Below are 20,753 nucleotides of genomic sequence, written 5' to 3'. Positions count from 1 at the left end.
TTGGGTAGAAATGCTTTAATTTTTCTTCTCTTTCCAACACAAAGATTTCAGAGGGTTTTTGAAAGATGAAGAAAAGCGATGCACACATTGCTTTTATGCTTCGTTAAAGGTGTCATTTTAGTGGTTGTTGTATTTAATTTTTCATAAAAGCTGTTTGTGTTTAAATATTAAAGCATGTTTTTATTTAAAGTGAAATTTTTAAAATGAGCAAATAAATTTTGACATATTCAGAATAGTGAAATATAGTCAAAACAGCAAAAACAACAAAACTATGGCTACTAGTACTACTACTACTTCTAATAATAATAATAATAATAATAATAAGATATCGTGATGACCAGCGATCTAGCCTTTTCAGATCGCTGGAAACACCCGAACTACAATTCCCATCAGGCACCTCACTTACACACCAGTTCCAGATCACCCCTGATTACGTACACACAGCTGGAAGCTCATCATGGATTGGTATCCACACACATGCCCCGTCACACAGGGTGTCAGTGTGAATGCTTCCTAATCACTTTAAATGCCAAACTGTATTGTGGATGTGTCAGCAGTGTTTCTCGATGCAAAAGTTGGGAATTTCTCAACTTTTCAAGCGCCAGTAGAGGCGACAGTCAATCAGATCGCTTTATGCAAATACCCCAGCTCAGACGGTAGACGATTGCTGACTAATTTCATTAGCTGATGCTGCTCTGGCTATCGCGTCAGGCCCACCTTCAGACTCGCCCTCCGTCAAGCATTGATGCTGAAGCCCCGTGTGAATTGAGCGACAGTGCTGAGTCTTGTTTGCTGTAACATTTCTAAGCGTTCTCTTGACTAGTCTTGCCTTGCTTTTGCTCCTTGCCTTGTTTATTGTTTATGTTGTTTTGCCACATGGATTGACCATTTTACCTGTTCACATGACTACGCTTTTTGGATTACACTCATGCTTCTGTTTGCGCCTGCTTTTACCATTTCCAGTTAATAAACTGTATTTAGACCCTCAACTCGATTGTACCCCGACTCCCTGTGTTACAGAAGAAAAAGAATTTATTTTAAGCCAAATTGTGAAGAAATTTAATATTGGTTTGCATTTTGGATACAAAATTATTGTATCATTTCAACATTTACATTATGCTAATTCCAAATATAGCTCATTCGGAAATGCATGTTTAATAGTAAACATACTGAACAACCTGTCATTCCGTGAAGTGGATCAGCTATTTCTTCACATATCAAGATAGCTATCATACTGTAGTACCCCAGAGTATAAGTTTAAGATGATAAAATTCCCTTTAATATCAGTATTGACAATAAATGACAATAAATAAGTGTGGCAATAAAGATACTAGGGCTGCTTTTTTGCTTAAAACTATTGTCCGTGCAGCATTTATGAGGACAGGGTGGAATAAGTGTCTTATTGTCTCCTGCTGCTCCTGCAGTGTGTTAACAGTCTCACACCAGACAGAAAGCTAAGATATATCACACACACACTCACACCGTCACGTCATTCTGCCCTCATGTTCTCAAGTTCAAGGCTGGCAGTCAAAAACAGTGAATCAAATCACTGTATGGGCAAAGGGTCACTTCAAGAATGAGCAAAGTGGCGTCAGTGAGTCTGAGTTGAGGGTTGTAGAAAGAAAAAATCAATTTTAATCTTTATTTTATTTGTAATTTCAAAGACGTGCCAGTTTTCTTAGCGTGCGACCCACTTTACAAGTTTGAGGGTTCCTTCAGTGCAATTGCTGTACATAAAATGTGATAGAATAGAATTCATTAATCATATTCCCCAGGAGCTACATCTCAAGTACAATGTTATACTTTGCTGCAATTTTACAGTTATTTACTACAAAAATGTCCAATATCACATACATTCTTTACTGTTCACTACTGTAATATGCACTGCATTGTGGGTCATTTTAAAGCTTTTACAGTAACTTACTGCATATTTAGAAGTTGCGGTGTTCTACTGTATTCAAAGTACTTTAGCACTCTTTTAGTCTTTGCTGCAATTTTACAGTTATTTACTGCAAACTGGCCAGTAAATTACCACATACAGTAAAACCTTTACAGTTCACTACTGTAATATGCACTGCAATGTGGGTCCTTTTAAAACTTTTACAATAACGTATTGCTTATTTGGAATTTGCGGTTTTTTTAATGTAATCAAAGTACTTTAGTACTTTTAGTCTTTGCTGCAATTTTACAGTTATTTAACTGCAAACAGGCCAGTAAAATATCACATACAATCTTTACAGTTCACTACTGTTATATGCACTGCAATGTGAGTTATTTTTTAACTTTTACAGTAACTTACTGCATATTAGGAATTTATGGTATTTTACTGTAATCAAAGTACTTTAGTACTTTGTTAGTCTTTGCTGCAATTTTACAGTAATTTACTGCAAACTGGCCAGTAAAATACCACTATCTTTACAGTTCACTATTATAATATGCACTGCAATGTGTGTTCTTTTTTTAACTTTTACAGTAACTTACTGCATATTAGGAATTTGTGATGTGCTATTGTAATCAAAGTACTTTAGTACTCTGTTAGTCTTTGCTGCAATTTTACAGTTATTTAACTGCAAACTGGCCAGTAAAATATCACATACAATCTTTACAGTTCACTACTGTTATATGCACTGCAATGTGTGTTATTTTTTAAACTTTTACAGTAACTTACTGCATATTAGGAATTTGTGGTATTTTACTGTAATCAAAGTACTTTAGTACTTTGTTAGTCTTTGCTGCAATTTTACAGTAATTTACTGCAAACTGGCCAGTAAAATACCACTATCTTTACAGTTCACTATTATAATATGCACTGCAATGTGTGTTATTTTTTTAACTTTTACAGTAACTTACTGCATATTAGGAATTTGTGATGTGCTATTGTAATCAAAGTACTTTAGTACTCTGTTAGTCTTTGCTGCAATTTTACAGTTATTTACTGCAAATTGGCCAGTAAAATACCACTATCTTTACAGTTCACTACTGTAATATGCACTGCAATGTGTGTTATTTTTTTACTTTTACAGTAACTTACTGCATATTAAGAATTTGCGATATTCTATTTTAATCAAAGTACTTTAGTACTCTGTTAGTCTTTACTGCAATTTTACAGTTATTTAACTGTAGCAGGGCCCTACAGCAACTTATTTGTATAGTAAAATTTCCTTTATCACATTTTAATTATACAGTATGACAATTTAATTAAATAAATTCCAAGTGAATAATTTTGTCTTCAACTACTGTAGCAGTACTTAATCACCTTGATTACAGTAGAATACTGTAAACTCCTTATACGCAGTAAGTTACTGTAAAAGTTTTAAAATGACCCACAATGCTGAGCATATTACACTAATGAACTGTAAAGGATGTTTGTGGTATTTCACTGGTCGTTTTATTTATGTAAATAACTGTAAAATTGCAACAGTGTAGTCTAACTGTGTAGGGTGCTTGTGTCAAATGAATGACACAAGTGTGATTGAATAACAGAATTAGTGTACAGTGTGCTTTAAGGGAACTGTTCCTTTAAGGACTGCACTAGTACACAGTTTCTCTGAGTGCTTGGCCTCTGAGTAAATGAATGCACACCCTCATACCTCACTTCACGCTAATTGCCTCTTAACTGTTACATAGCATGTGCTGTCATGCTTGTGTGTGCAGGCATGCAGCAACCCCTTATTTAGAAATGATAAGTAATGATCCTGAGTCTTGCTGGATTAGTTTAGTGGCTGTGTGGTTGAGTATTGTTACTGCTTTTGTTATTTAGAAAAATCAATTTCCATGCTGCAGACAGTTTGACTGAATTTGTAGTTTTTTCAAAAAAAAAAAAAAAAAACAGCCTTGTTAAAGAGTTTATCGAGTGCAGTCTGTCATTTATGGGACATTTGATGAGAAAAATGAACTGTTAATGCCAAGAAAGAATCTTGATAGTTGTTCTTTCATGTTTACTGTGCTGACCGATTCAGACAAATTATTATTTTTTTTTTTTACATTAATGATTATATTGATTTGTAATTATATACATGGTAAGATTTTCATTGGAAAATTTAGCTGTTTTAGCATAAAATATGTTTTTCTCCTCATTTTAACATGCACACAAATGCTGATTAAGAAACATAATAATTAGTGTTAGTTATTTATTTAGCTAGTTATTTTTACACTTGCATTTTTATGTAATGTGCGCTACATTTTATTTTAATATATAAATAAATAATATATTATGTATGTATATATATATATATATGTATGTAGGTATGTATTTATGTATGTATATATATATATATATATATATAAATATTTTATATATATATATATATATATATATATATATATATATATATATATATATATATATATATATATATATATATATATATATATATATATATATATATATATATATATATATATACACATACATAAATACATACCTACATACATATATATACATACATACATATATATATAACTTGCAGGTTAGGGAAACAGCTTAGAAGGAAGTTGCCGAGGGCAGATGAAAAGTTTTTAAAAAGGGTATATTTATATAATCAGATAGATAACTAGATGGAATAGACAGGAATACTGATCTATGCTCCGCTGCATGCTGCAGACACAAAAGGCAAATGCCTGCTCGGCGCTTCTGCTCTCCCATGTGCGAGAAACAGGCGTGCCGCGTGACTCTATACTATTTTATCAAATACACAACGACGTCGCTTGCTTACACAGAGTCCAAAATGGAAGTTTGTGATTGGCTCAGCCCAATGTCAATAAAGAAAAGAACCAATGGGCTGCAGATTATGTCACATGGGTCGGTCTGTCCGGAAAAGAAACATCTTACTTTCAGAGCAACACAATGTGCACTTTCTGTAATTCAAAAGAAGAAACAACTGTACATTTATTTTGGTATTGTTCCTACACAAAAACATTTTGGGGTAACTTTTGCAAATTTGTAATTGAGTTTATATATTCCAATTTTTCTTTGCTTTGGGAAAATGTATTATTTGGTTTTATTGATACAGACAGTAGTACAGAAAAAGTGTTCTACTTCATAAATCTTTTACTTTTACTTGCTAAATATCATATCCATAAATGCAAATTCTCCAATAATAAACCGCTTTTTAAGGTATTCATAAAAGAACTGAAACAATACTTTGAAACACTTTCCGGTTCAGGAAACACTAAGGCTAGGAAAACATTATCTTGTCATGCCCTATTTAAAATTCCCCTGTAAAAAGCGGTACTTTGTTTTGATTTACTTACACTATTAATATTGTATTTTTATTTTAAGCTTTACGTTATATGTATCTCTTATTTAATTTATTGTATTTTTTCCCCTTCTTTACTGTTTATCCCCCTGGCATCTTTTATGTTCCTTATGTAGTTCCTAATGTTTCATTATACTGTAATAATTTACTGTTTAAAAAAAAAAAAAAAAACTTACTTTCAGAGCGTCACAGATCACAGCATCGTCAATTAATGAGGCAGAAAAACACAACAGTCTGCTTAGTGTTTTATGGGCCTATCAGATCAAAAGAAGATGATCAGCCCGGCCCAAAAAGTATATCGGCCCATCGGGAAACTGCCCGCTCTGCCAGATAGCCAGTCCGCCCATGGGGGGCTAATAATTTAGGAGGGTTAATAATTCTGATTTTAACTGTGTACCAGCATTTGTGTCAAAATGTCAGTTTTGAGAAGTGATATTTTCTCATCAATGTTAAGAGTGAGAGGAGGACATTTCTGAACCTGGATAAACTCAAAAAGAGAGCAAGAGAGAGTGTTAAAGGTTTCCATACATTCTTCTCATTCTCAGGTATAATAAACGTGTTGCAACATTGCTGAATGCCTTTGTTTTTCTGCGGTGTGGTATAAAAATGCTCGGAGCACAGCAGCTGTTATTAATATGCCTGTGTGGGAAGTGATCTGGCAGCAGGCTTTGTGTGTTGCTTACATGCAGTTGGTCCACATGTTCCTTGTGGTACAGTAAGATCCGCCGTTCCCTCACACCGCTTTCAGCATGTCAAACTGGCCTGCGCCTGCCTGAATCATCCCACCTTTTTTAAACTGCATGCCCAGAACTGTCGGCCTCTGTTTCCAGTGTAAAAAATTCAGATTACCGCAGGCAGAACTCGGAGGTCATGCACTTGCGGTATTATTGTTTTCCACTGCCGTATAAATGCCTTGGGGTGATACATTTACACTGTTCGCTGTTTATTTGGGAGAGGAGAGTTATGTGAAAAATTGCAACCATAATAGCAATTCACCGATATGACAGTTCTGTTCCAGTAAGCTATTAAGGAATATCTGATATTAATGTCCGCTGCATTTTATTTAAATATATAAATATATTTATATAAATGTATATATATATATATATATATATATATATATATATATATATATATATATATATATATATATATATAAATTGCAACCATAATAGCAATTCACCGATATGACAGTTCTGTTCCTGTAAGCTATTAAGGAATATCTGATATTAAAATTCTGTAAGATTTTTAACGAATTCACACTTTATTTTTAAGGTGACAATTTGTAAGGGTTTAAGACTATGACTTTAACCTGAATAAACTTCTTATTTGATTCTTATTAATAGTTATTAAGGTATGTGTTACTGATTAGGGATGTATAATATGAACATCCAAAATAAATACATTGTTAACAATTTCCTGTAGAATCTAAAGTAACTTACTGTCAGCAGTTTGCATATAGATTACTGTCAATTAATTACAGCAAAAATACCGGATTTACATTTACAGCACGATTTTGGTTTTGAGTATAAAGAAGGATTTGTTTTATTTGCTGCTAAGCAGAAACCCCGGAAGTATAGCTCTATCACTGTTTAAAGTAAAAGAAAAAAAAAAAAACAGGATCATACTTTTATGATGTTAGTTTTAATACATTAAAAAATTAAATCAGAGAAATCCTCTGGCTTTTTTCTTTTTTTGCTGTATCGAAAACGTGCCAAACCGTGACACCACTGTATCGTATCGAACCGAACCAATAATTTTTGTGAACCGTTACACCTCTATTGTATTTACATCATTCATTAGCTGTTAATCACAGCCTGGTCTATCAGTTCTGAGGGAATACACTGAAGCATGTCTTCTCGCATAATAATGTGTTTGTGCGTTCGTCCTTTTAGATTTTTAAATAAAGGATGTAAGGATTTTTATGTGAGCAGAGCACATTAGTTGTGTGCATCCAAATCAGTTCTGGCAGCCCATTCATCAGCCGTGTCTTTTTATGCAGGTGGCCTTTTGTAGCAGTCCGTCCTGTGTCAATCCACCTGACTGTGTTTGATAATGTACCTCACAGAGAGCATGTGATTAGTTTAACAACCTGCTTGAACAAGAGAAAAAAAAATCATCAGGGTGGAAATATGATTGACACCACGGCGGATTCACAGGTTTTCATTTCATCCTGGAGCCATTACTTCAAAATCTACAGTATCTATGCCACTTTTTCCGCACTTGACTACATTGTTATGGGTTGCACTTTCTGTTTAGGGAACTTCCAATTCAAATAATTGACTTCAAATAATTAGGTTCCTTTACAAATAATTCACATGGTGAAGAGCAAGAGGTATGTTTGACTTTTTTTACCATGAAAATAAAGTTGCGTTTGGTGAATAATATGACTTTGGTATTACAAGGATTTTCTCTTTGTATTCCATACAGTACAGCAGGCGTGATCAACCATGTTCCTGGAGATCAACCTTCCTGCAGATTTCAGTTGCAACCCATATCAAACACACCTGCCTGTAATTATCAAGTGCTGTTTAGGTCCTAATTAATTGGTTCAGGTGTGTTTGATCAGAGTTGGAGCTGAACTTTGCAGGAAGGTCGATCTCCAGGAACAGGGTTGAGCACCACTGTAGTACAGTAATGTTCAATATACAGTGAGTACAGAAAGTATTCAGAGCCCCTTAAATTTTTTACTCTGTTATATTGCAGCTATTTGCTAAAATCGTAAATTTTTCCTCATCAATGTACATATAGCACCCCATATTGATAGAAAAAAACACAGAATTGTTGACATTTTTGCAGATTTATTAAAAAAGAAAAACTATCACATGGTTCTAAGTATTTAGACCAAGCAGCAACCTCCCGCTCTCCCTCAGGAAGCCAATACGGAAGTAACTAAAACTGCAATTCATCGGAAATTCCGCTAGTCCTGGCCGCTCCTGGCTCCAAAATAGAGCAAATTTCAATTGAGCCCACTGTTAGAATGGCCAACTTTACAGCAGAAAAAAAGGTGTTTACAGCCTGATACAAAAAAAGATTTTGGTTAATACAGCTAATATTACCCTTCATGACAACCGTGAGGGGGGTGAATTTTTTTATAACTCATCCGTTTCCTTTATATTAAGTTATATTAAGTTTGCATAATTAAGGGAGTGGCCACTTGAGTGACAGCTAGGTCTCGTTGGTCGCCGTCACGTCACCTCAGCTGGATCCTGCAGATTAGCCACTGAACTCGGCATATTTATCGTATTTCTGCGTTGTTTTATGTGGCTTTACACAGTCAACGGCCTTTTGGACTTGTTTCCTACATATACTAGATGGCATGGCATGGCATGCTGAGTGCACTTAATTGTGCTCACAAACTATTCACGTGGCCTCCGTTTCCCATGTGAGTAAAGTTATATACTTATATACCATCTCTATACATGTATTTGTTTTATTCAAGATCAGTTATCATTTATATTTATATTTAGAGCTGTAATGCACTCCAGAATCTGACGAATTGATTAGCTGTAGGCTCTAGAACAATCATCTGAAGTGTTGTCATACAGTGTTATGCTGGATTTCATCAATAGTCTTGCATTTACTAACACAGACTGTATCTGAAGTAATTCGCATTTTCCTCCTGTTGAAAAACGTCATAAGAACAATGTTTAGTGGCTAAATGTATTACAGCAGTGTTTTTAAAAGTCTAAACACTTTATTGATATAGTATACAACCAACCACAAGTGGTCAGAACACAAACGAGTCACAGGTGATAAAGTATTAAGCTTTCTCGCAAAGTAAAGTGTGTCTGAACCAGGTCCAAGCAAAATGCCAGCAGGTGTCTGTAGCTCCGCTCACTCTCCGCCTCTTTGTCCTTGTTTGGTATCCCGCCGTGGGTGTGATGACGCGCGAACGAAATGGCGACGAGGACCATGTGATATTACAGTTTTCTTTTTTAATAAATCTGCAAAATTGCCAACACTTCTGTATATTTCTATCAGTAAGGGGTGTTCTGTGTACATTGATGAGAAAAAAAAATGAACTTAAATGATTTTAGCAAATGTCTGCAATGTAACAGAGTGAAAGATTTAAGGGTGTCTGAATCTTTTTCATATCCACTGTATTTTTTTTTCTTTGCAAAAAAGATTCTGTGAAACTGTTTGTATTGTTTCCATATAGAGCTGCAGGAAGCTGCATTGGTTTCATCGGCTTCCTCTGGGCCTCTTTCAGTGCTTGTGTCTGCTGGTCCTCCTCCTTCAGGAAGGGCTGGGCTTTTTGTTCATGTAAGCGCAAGTATGTGAGTTTGTGGGTGGTGGACAGCATGACCGAAACCTTATAAAAAAATATATATATATACTTGTATATACTTGACTAGCTGTCCTGTGATATCATTATTATTTTTATTATTTTGCACTTCTCAAGTGCTGTTTAATAGAGAGGTTTGTTTCAACACATATGTAAACATAATAACTTTAATAGCTAGTTGTTTTTAATACATGTTTTGTCTTTGTCATAAGCATTATATATATATATATATATATATATATATATATATATATATATATATATATATATATATATATATATATATATATATATATAAAACAGTTCTGTCGGGTTCTTGAATCTTGTAATATTCTGCAAATAACAGCACTAGTTCAGCCTCTTCACCCTGTGTATTACTCCGCCCACATTCAGCCACAAACAGAGGACACTAAAGTTTGACAAATATCACAGCTGTTGGACAACATAATGTACTTTAGAGGCTTTTTCAGTCGAGAATATAGTTGTTTAGATTGCAACTATGCAGTTTATAAAGATAGTGCCTATTTTAAAATATTTATAATTTCTGAGAGACAGCACGTCGGCGGCTATTAGCCTGTCTTAGAGCAAAGATAGTTGATGATGTTCATCAACAAGTTGGTGACAGAGACCACATAATTAGCCCTAATAGAAAAACAGGAATGGCGGAAGAAAGTAGTTCCTCATACAAAAGGGTTTTGAGACTCTTTGTTTGATTTTCTTTTTTATGCACACGATTATGCCATTGAACTGTTGTATAAATGCAAAATCACACTCATAGCAGTGCAATATGGCTGTATATCGTCACTGGTTGGACACTAAGGCCAACGCACACCTCCTACCAATGCCAATATACAATATGCCAATATACAGCTACTATATCGCACTGCTACGAGTGTATATTGTATATATACTGTATGAAAGTATATATATATATATATATATATATATATATATATATATATATATATATATATATATATATATATATATATATATATATATATATATTTTTTTTTTTTTTTTTCTAAAGGGGGCTAATAATGTTAAATTTAAAAAATATGTATATAAATTTAAAAACTGCTTTTAATTCAGCAAAGCTAAAATAATTAAGACTTTCTACAGAAGAAAAATATATTATGGGAAATACTGTAAAAATGTCCTTCCTTTGTCATGTGGTTTGAAAAGAACAGTGTGTGTGTGTGTGTGTGTGTGTGTGTGTGTGTGTGTGTGTGTGTGTGTGTGTGTGTGTGTGTGTGTGTGTGTGTGTATGTGTGTGTGTGTGTGTGTGTGTGTGTATCAGAGCTGCAGAATGAAAAAAAAAATTATGAAAAAAATCAATTTATTTATTTATTTTTACTTATGTGGCACAAATAAGTTCCAAAAAATAAAAATAAAAACACACTTATGGAACCACCTCCATAAAAAGCAATGTGAGGTGAACTCTAGAACCATGAGAGTCTGATTTTCACTTTAGGTTGATTTTAGCCTGTTAATAATGTGCCAATAGCGAACACAATTATTGAATGGCAGTTAACCTTAATTCAATCATTGTTACTGCAATAAAAACTAATTATAAGCGCACAGCTTGACCCACAGCATGTCCTACTTTTATCCCCCAGCAAAAGATCCGTTTTGACTCAGAAGTACACCACATTATGAAATAAAATGGGAAGTGAAAGCCACTTAACTTTGATTTTATCCTCAAGAATTTGCCGCTGTCATGCAGCATATTGGCTGCGGTAGAACTCCTGACCTTTCCATGTATACTTGCCGCGATGCGCTCGACACACGCTGATGTAGGGTCACTCTCTTACTGCTTATGAAATTCTGCCATTTCTCAGCACTGTGTTTAATGTCTAGGAAAGCACTTCCATTACTTGAAGCCCTATGTCTCTTTTGTTGAGTTGAAAGGCTCTGATAGCTGGCCTACATGCTTGCGGACTGAATTCCTCTATCAACAAAGAGCCACTGGGACGACATGCTGCGCGGACTGAGCCACTAGACGTTGCCTAGGTTACAGAGTCTACAAAAGCCACCCCTGACCGCAGCGACGTGGCTTCTTATCTCTCCTGAGGTAGGAGATTCATTAATAGCCAGACACACTGGCACACCACTGACCCTCAGGCACACCGACTGGGGCTTTAGGACGTGTGTGCTTATGATCAAGTCATAATTACAACAGTCTCATTTAAGTGCAGTGGAGTCTTGTTTGAACTTTCGAAAGTGCCTCAAGGCGACAGGATTTGATGTGGCAATATATCTGTAGATTCACAGTTTCTATGATTATTATGGCTCTCTGCCTCTCTCTGCATATATTATATTATATTATATTATATTATATTATATTATATTATATTATATTATATTATATTATATTAATATTACTCATTTTCTTTCGGTTTGGTCACTTATTTATCAGGGGTAACCACAGAGGAATGAACTTCCAACTATTCCAGTATATGTTTTACGCACAGATACCCTTCAAGCCGCAACCCAGTACTGGGAAACACACACACAGTCTCTCATTCACGCACACACTCATCCACTATGGCTAATTTAGTTCACTTAATTCACCTATACCGCATATCTTTGGACTGTGGGGGAAACCTGAGCACCCGGAGGAAACCAACACAAACACGGGGAGAACATGCAAACTCCACACAGAAATGCCAACTGACCCAGCTGAGACTCGAACCAGCGACCTTCTTGCTGTAAGGCGATTGTGCTACCCACTGTGCCACTGTGACGCCTATGTTGTTATATTATATTATATTAATAATTAATTAATTTTCCTTCAGCTTAGTCCCTTATTTATCAGGGGTCACCACAGCGGAAGTAACCTCTAACTATTCTAGCATATGTTTTTCATAGCAGATACCTCTCATTCACATAAGCACTCATAAAAACTCACTGAAATGCCAACAGCTGTTTGTGTGTGTGTGTGTGTGTGTGTGTGTGTGTGTGTGTGTGTGCTCTGCTATGATGTTGATCGATAACTTTTGTCACCAAAATCCAGTGATTTTCAATCAGGTTTAGGTCAGGACTCCTGGGGTGGCCATTTAGTTTTGGAGTGTTTAACTTTAAGGGTCGGCATTATCTGTTTTATTGTGTGACAGCGCTCATTGCTCTGCTTGGAAATCGCTGACTAGTTTTGGAGCTTTATAAACATCATGCTGCAGAAACTGTCTTTCATTTAATGATAAACACAATGTTTCCCATCAGACACAGATAGATTAAACATTCATTACTATAGTGAGCTTTGGACCAGGTCTCTGTCCACACAACATGTTCCATGCTCCAAATTCTATTAAACTTTCAGATATTGTCTGCCGAGGAAAAATTTAATACTGTTCAGTACTTAATTGAAGAGCATTTTCAGCTTCAATATTGAACTGACTGCTCATTTAATTCTGTAGAGTATTATTAAAATGCTTTGGAGATTAATTCATTTTCTTACATTGTGTTTAAATACAGTAAATGGAAGAGTCGATGGTAAATAGAAGTTTTTTTTTTTATTTATTTTTTTGGCAACTTCACATTGTTACATTTAGATAATAATTTTATATTACAGCTTAGTAAACACTGGTCAAATGATATGTATTTAACATTTTCTCCAAGCAGATAAAATTTAATTTAATTTAATTTAATTTAATTTAATTTAATTTAATTTAATTTAATTTAATTTAATTTAATTTAATTTAATTTAATTTCATTTCATTTCATTTTATTTAGTTTTATTTTATTTTATTTTATTTTATTTTATTCTGACATAAGATATTTTAATTTTTATTCTATGGTGTAGGGTATTGGACTGTTACTTAAAAAAAGACAAGCAACTTATAAACTTATTTTTTATTTTACAGTTTTTATTTAATTTTTTTATTATTATAATAATTATTATTTATATTTTTATTACATTTTGTACTATAGTATATGAGTAAAAGCATCCACACTAAACTTATTATAAGCTTCCAACTCAGTCACTGAGTAGAATATAAAGTTGCATCCCAAATTACACACTATATGCAGTTTTTCATTCAACTGTTAAGTGTATAAGTTTAGTGCAGTCCCAAATGTTACAATAAGGCAATGAATACTGCTTCCCAGTCTATTTTTTTTTTTTCGGTTGCCGTGTGAAATAAATGACCAAACTACCAAATTGTACCTGTCATGAGTACAACTGCATTCACAAGTGTTAAACACCATGATTGCACAAATAGGAGAAGTTTGTTTGTACTATCAAAAATAAATCAATGTAATCCAAACTTAGCACTTGATAATTTCCCATTCACTTACCCTATTTATACTACAAAATGGCATTTAATAGAGCATAAATATGCAGTGTTGGATGCACGATAACTGTTTATTGGGCAGTGGCTAACACTAGATATAATCTGGTCATCTCAGTGTGAGATTTACTTGCATTTTTGTGAGTAGCTCTAAATAATTTATCAATAGACTCATAATGTCTCAAACAGATAAGTCTTAAGTGCATCATTTTATTCAGTCTCATTTATACTACATGAGTCAGCCACACCAACTCATTTACATACTGAAGTATTAAATACAGATTATAAGGTTTACTTATATTGTGATGTGTACAATTTTGTTTGTATTTGTAGTGTGTTTTGGAGCAGTCTTCTTTTGTGTTTTTATTTCATTTGCATAAAAATTATTTTTTCAGTTATGCAGATTACCTGTAAAGTATATATAATTTGCATTAACTATGTTGCAGATGGGTTGTGTCTTTACTGAGTGACATCTGTGTTGTCTATTAAAGCTGACTGATGAAAATGCTTTCCCACCCCCTTCACACTCGGTGTGCAAAGACCTTGTCAATTTATAAATGACGTCTTCAGCGGCTGCTTTTAGAAGTGACTTTGGTCCATCTCGTACGCCCAAAGCTTCCAAAATAAATTTACAATACAGCCGAAAAGCTTTTTAACAAGCCATTAAGTTCATGCTGCTTTTAGTTTCTCGGCACGTAGCATATTTCTCAGAACAAGGCCGGTCGTCTATTATTTTGGTTGTCAAAGCAATTACTCTGCGGTGAGAATAATGCATAAATAGTCATAAAATTGTGCATTTGCTGAATGACAGTCACGTTTTATTAGCCCGAGCATTATAGCTGCAGCAGTTACCTCGCAATCGAAGACATTGGATAAACTGGCTGTATGTCACCTGAATATGAGCAATGTGTTGATGTGCACCATGCTTTTTTATTAGTCCTTAATGGATTTGGGAAACTGGGAACAGTTTGATGTGCTGACATTCATCATGTCTCGCAGAGTAGTTATAGTAATTGGGTTGAACTGACATCTGTGTGCTAGTATACAACAAGTCAGTTGTGTCAAACTAATAGCCCACAAGAATGCTGCAAAATGAATTGTCTTTTTTCTTCCTGACAATGGTAGACTTTTTATAAATTAAAGTAAACAATATAAACACTTTGTGCATGTGTCGAGGCTTTTCATGTACTTTTTGTGTCTTGTTCTATTCCACATGACTTATTTACTTATACATTTTTCATACATAAATTAATCAAAAGCAAAACAATGTTATATCAATGATACAAAACTCATCAATAATGAAATCTCCACAAATAACATAACAACATCAGGGGCCTCATGTATCAACGCTGCGTACGCACAAAAACTTTGCGTACGCCAGGTTTCACGCTCAGAATCGCTCACGTTTGGATTTACTAACAATGAACTGAACGTGGGAATGTGCGCAGCTCCACGCCAGCTTTCTGGCTGGTGTACGCACATTTTTTGTGCGTGTCTGTTTTATTTTCATTGGCGACTCCTAGAGGCAGTTGTGTTAAATTGCACTCTACAAAGTGCCTGAGCCTTGCAATGGCAGCTGTATGAGACGGGTTTATCTAGCAGGTATATAAGGTTTCCATACCATACAGTTGACCAGCCAAACATTAAAGCACAATTTGCAGCGGTCGCCTGTTTCTACTGCACGCACATTGCTATAAAGACACTATCTGAAAATGAATTTGCATTCGTGAATCAGAAACATTTCCATTCAATAAATGTGCAAATAAAATATGATGCACAGAATTATTAATGATTCCTACTTGTCTTTCTCGTGATAAATAGTTGGCAAAATCTGATATGTAGTGGGGGAAAAAAGAAGAAAGAGTTCATCAGACGCTGTGTTCGAACAGAGTTCATGCTCGATGGTGTCAAAACATCTTGACAAGCGTCTTACAAGCTGCGCCACTAAGACTCTTAAGGGCACTGCAACATTTTTCCCCTACAAATCACACTATTTCTCTTTTAATTCACTCAGTGCGATGTTCGGACCCAACTGTGTTAACCGCATCAGCTAAACTCTCCCACTCTATTTTTTTCTTTTGTTGTTAATTCCGGAGAACAAACTTGCAAATAACACCGCTTTTCTCCGGTCTACCTCCGAAAGCAGCACCTCCAATTCACATTCTGTTCAAAGTTTCTCCTAGTGCTTGCTTTTGCCATTGCTTTTTCGTTGGGTTTTGTCAAAGTAGAGTCATTAGCATATTCATACGGGGGCGGAGGCAGGGAGGGGTTTTGTGCTCGTGCATGTTGCGCTCAGTTTCACGTTCATTCGGATGTACAAAAGAATATGCGTGAGATTCTGCGTATGCAGTGTTTCAAACATCTGATTTTTTTTTTCAATGTTTTAGTATGATTTCCACGCAAGTCTTCGTACATGAGGCCCCAGGTCTTTTGATTTCGATCCTTTTGTGTTGTCTTCAAAGAGTTTAATCAGATGGCCTTAATATGGTAAAATTGTGAAAAATGAAGCACAGAAAGCGTTCACGTGTGAAACTGGATCAATTTTCTACCATAAAGTATAAATGCGCCAAATTGACATTTGATCTCTGCAGTCAGCAGTTGTGTGTCTAGGCACAGACTCCACTAAATCACAGCAGTGCACCAGTGCTTAAAGTCTTCAGCATGAGCGAGATTGACTTGAAACTAGATCACAATATCATCTTGTATGATGAAGCTATGAAAATTAATTTGTATACACTGAGAGACAAAATGTGCTGTATCTTAAGAGAAAAGCATGATCTTTCCTAGTTTATTCATTTGTTCATTCATTCATTCATTCATTTTCTTGTCGGCTTAGTCCCTTTATTAAACTAGGGTCGCCACAGAGGAGTGAACCGCCAACTTATCCAGCAAGTTTTTACGCAGCAGATGCCCTTCCAGCCGCAACCCATTTCTGGGAAACATCCACACACACATACACTCATACACTACGGACAATTTAGCCTACCCAATTTACCTGTACCGCATGTCTTTGGACTGTGGGGGAAACCGGAGCACCCGGAGGAAACCCACGCAAATGCAGGGAGAACATGTAAACTCCACACAGAAACGCCAACTGAGCCGAGGCTCGAACCAGCAACCCTGTGAGGCGACAGCACTACCTACAGCGCCACTGCTTTACTCTTTATTCATTTTATTTATTTATTTGAACATGTGACAGAGATATCTTTAAGCTTTTTTAATTTTAATTAATCATTCAAAGTGGGTTTCCTCCGGATGCTCCGGTTTCCCCCACAGTCCAAAGACATGTGGTACAGGTGAATTGGGTTGGCTAAATTGTCCGTAGTGTATGAGTGTGTGTGTGAATGTTTGTGTGGATGTTTCCTAGAGATGGGTTGCGGCTGGAAGGGCATCCACTGCGTAAAAACTTGCTGGATAAGTTGGCGGTTCATTCCGCTGTGGCGACCCCGGATTAATAAAGGGACTAAGCCCACAAGAAAATGAATGAATGAATGAACATTCAAAGTGGATATTGTAACGTTGGAAAGGAATAGGGCATAGAGGGGATAACTGGGAATTGCACACAACCAGGAACTATGGTTCTTACTACAGCTCTAGAGGTGTAGATGCAGTTCGCGAATGTTTGTTGGAATGAAAGATTTGGGAATTGCCAAATCAATGAACTATGTTTATAGGGATGCAACTTGTGACCTTAGTTAGCTAAAGATGGTTTTCGGAAACGCACCCCAGGTTTGGAACAAGTAGAGGATGAGTAATCTACATAGGCTTATTCTGAAAATGTACCCCTACATACATTTTTGGAGATCGCAAATTATGTAGCCAGAGGAAAATATGTCTGCATTTTGTCTTTAAAACAAGCACTATGCCATGAAGCCATTCTTTTTCGTGCTTACCAGCTGACCGCTTGTCTCCATATGGACAGCTTTTCTGCAGTTTTCAGTTTGTTCAGTGGCTTGCCGTGTATGTCGGAGGATTTAAGATGCAGAGCAAAGTTGACTGTGATGATGAGGTTTGAGTCTAGTGAAGAATGGTTCCAGAAAACAGGTAAAACACAAACAAAAGGCAAAAAGTTAAACAAACAAGTAAAGAACAGGGTGAGAATGTAATACAATCTGAAAACGTGTTAAAAAAATCAGGCTGCCGCGAGGGCTTTTCTTTTTCTGGATTGCTTCTGAAAACAATGTAGGTTGGGTTTAGGGAAGTGGGTGGGTGCTGGTCAACTGATGCTTTTTAAAACACTATCTGTTGGGTTTAGGTGGTTCATTCCACTGTGGCAACCCCGGATTAATAAAGGGACTAAGCCGACAAGAAAATGAATGAATGAGTTGGGTTTATGGGGTTGTGGGTGGGGATTAATTGGTCAGTCAGTCAGTCGACAGTGGCATCTGGTGGATTTACGCAGAAGAGCAGAAGCGAACGGCACTCACGAGATAAATTTGAGATCATAAAAGCGTACACAGCGGCCTCACAGCGGAATTCGCGAAAACAAAAACAGCATCAAAACGTAGCTCCTGGGATGTATTTGGCACTCTCCAGAAATGTATATAGGGGTACGCAGTCAGAATGCGCCTAGTTAGGAATTTATGATAGCATTTTAATTTTTGAGTGAACTTTCCCTTAACTTTCCCTTTAATTCTTATTGTGGTGAGAGTTTGTACCAGTATATAATAAATAATAAGATATCACTCTTCCATATAGAATGCATCCAGTGTGCATTCAGAACAGTTTTTTTATTTTTTTTTTATTTATTTTTTTTTACAGGTGTGTGTTCACCCTCTTGGTGGCCTGTATCCAGTAGAGTCGTATTTGAGTCTGTCAGTGACCCGGACTGACCCTCTCAGTATCACTTTTCAGTCTCTGGAATTTGTGGTCATGTTTTCACACAGGTCCAGTATGCAGTGCTATGGCTCACAATGATGCCACTTTCACATTCTGTATAACTTTACAAAATCTATTTCCATAACCTGAAATGTTTCAGACATCAAGCACCGCAGCTATTATTAGGGCTGCTTTTAAGGAGGAGTCTGGCTGTTTTGTGACCATTATTTGAGATTTGAGGTTTGCATGTTGACTGAATATGACAATTGGTTTATTTGGGTGCAGAATATCAAGAGAAATGATATATTTTTGCACTAAAGGTTGCTGTTTCTGTTCTCAAGAGAATTAAGATAGTATCTGCTTTGTTTTTTAGAGGCTTCTCTTAGAATTCCTGGGAGAAATACCCAGGGAAACACATGAGACGGTTGTTCACATATTGTACAGTGTATAAAGCTATGAACTGGATGTGGGTAGAATTTAATGAGAACTAGCAAATGCACTGAAAGTTGTACACTGAACTAATGGAAAATTTGTCATTTTTGATCAATAATTTCCATTCCATTTCCAAGGTTTTCCATTTCATGTTTTAAAAGAACAACATTAAGAAGTTAAGTTATCAACTATAAAAAAAAAAAAGAAAATAAATAAAATTGGCTTTCTGGAGAAACATCAGTGGTTCCCAACCTATTTGGGTACCCAAAATTTTATGCGGTTTACAAGTAGGAATTAAATATATACAGATTTCAAAATAAAACAAATTCTTGATCGTTAATATTACAATTTTAGTAGGTGTATTAATTTACAGCAATTAAAAAAAAAAACTACTAGCATTAAGCATTTTTTTCCAACAGCAGTTCTGATATTTGTAAACTCCACCTACTGACAAAAAGTGGATTTACATTTACATTCAGACTGACTGCAGTTGTAGTTCAGACCACAGACTGGAAAAAAAAAAAAAATTAATAAAAAAAAAAAAAAAAAATATATATATATATATATATATATATATATATATATATATATATATATATATATATATATATATATATATATATATATATATATATATATATATATATATATATATATGTATATATATATATATATATCCAAAGTTATCCTGAGCTTTTATGCAGACTGGAAATATTAAATTATTATTATTATTCTAAAAAAATAAATAATAATAAACAATGTAAAAAATTATTTATTTTATTTTATTTCATTTGAGTGATTGTTTAAGAATTTAAATGTAACCTTGGAGTCTCCTGAGGAAAAAAAAATGTTTGGGAGCCACAGATTTAACCCAACATACAGTAATTCATGCTAGTTTTTTGTCAGTTAATCAGTACTCACTAATGAATAACTTAATGAATGTCAAATAAATATTTATATTAATATAGAATAATATAATTTGATAGGGTTTTTGCACTTCAAAAATTAAAGGTTCCTAAATAATATTTTACCATAGTAAAACAACAAATTATTTTTAAAGCATCCATTTTTATTATGATTTCACCCATATTTTATTATGATTTTTGTTAATAATAACTTATTTTTTCATTATTATTTAATTAAATTCATCTTCATTTCTATCGCACTTTTACAATGTTGATTGTGTCAAAGCAGCTTAACAGAAGTTTTAGTGAATTGAAATTGAAACTGCGTCAGTCCAGACTTGTTTAGTTCAGTGTGGTTTAATTTTAATTGCTAAATGCCTAAACACTGAAGAGCAAATCCATCAATGTGCATGGATTTATTAAGTATACCCTTTATGGAATTAAAATGTCCATTACAATTACAGCTTATTCCAGGTAACAGTTATATACAAATAATGGTTAAATGTATGTGCTATAAAAATGCATGGCTTTCAAGTGATCTTTTGGTTAGCTGTCTGTGTCATCTTTTTATTTCATTTTTAATTGCTTCTTTAGTATTGCTCTGCCACTGTCTTGCATTGGAAACTGCTTATTAGCACACTGTTCCCTGAACACCTGATTAACTAAAGCCATAATGCTCCTGATAAATGCCTTTTAATGTATTTAATGTGCAGTTAATTGTTTTAATACACTGGCTCTTTAGATTTTGAAGCCACAAACTGCT

General features: G+C 34.9%; 1 protein-coding gene across 3 annotated transcripts in view; it reads left to right on the top strand.

Moving 5' to 3' along the window:
* The window catches only part of galnt18b (UDP-N-acetyl-alpha-D-galactosamine:polypeptide N-acetylgalactosaminyltransferase 18b), a 195,329-nt gene that overhangs the window by 61,220 nt on the left and 113,356 nt on the right, over positions 1-20,753 (top strand). The window contains exon 2 of one of the 3 annotated variants that reach the window (XM_009303592.5): positions 11,451-11,620. The exons of the other annotated variants lie outside the window; for them this stretch is intronic. The gene's annotated coding sequence lies outside the window, so the exon portion shown is untranslated. The remainder of the gene's footprint in view (positions 1-11,450; positions 11,621-20,753) is intronic. 3 annotated transcript variants of the gene reach the window in all.

Source organism: Danio rerio, chromosome 7 (genome assembly GCF_049306965.1).
Source record: "Danio rerio strain Tuebingen ecotype United States chromosome 7, GRCz12tu, whole genome shotgun sequence".
Lineage (NCBI taxonomy): Eukaryota > Metazoa > Chordata > Actinopteri > Cypriniformes > Danionidae > Danio > Danio rerio.
Note: the sequence above shows the minus strand (reverse complement) of the source record. Positions and strands in the feature narration are given on the sequence as shown.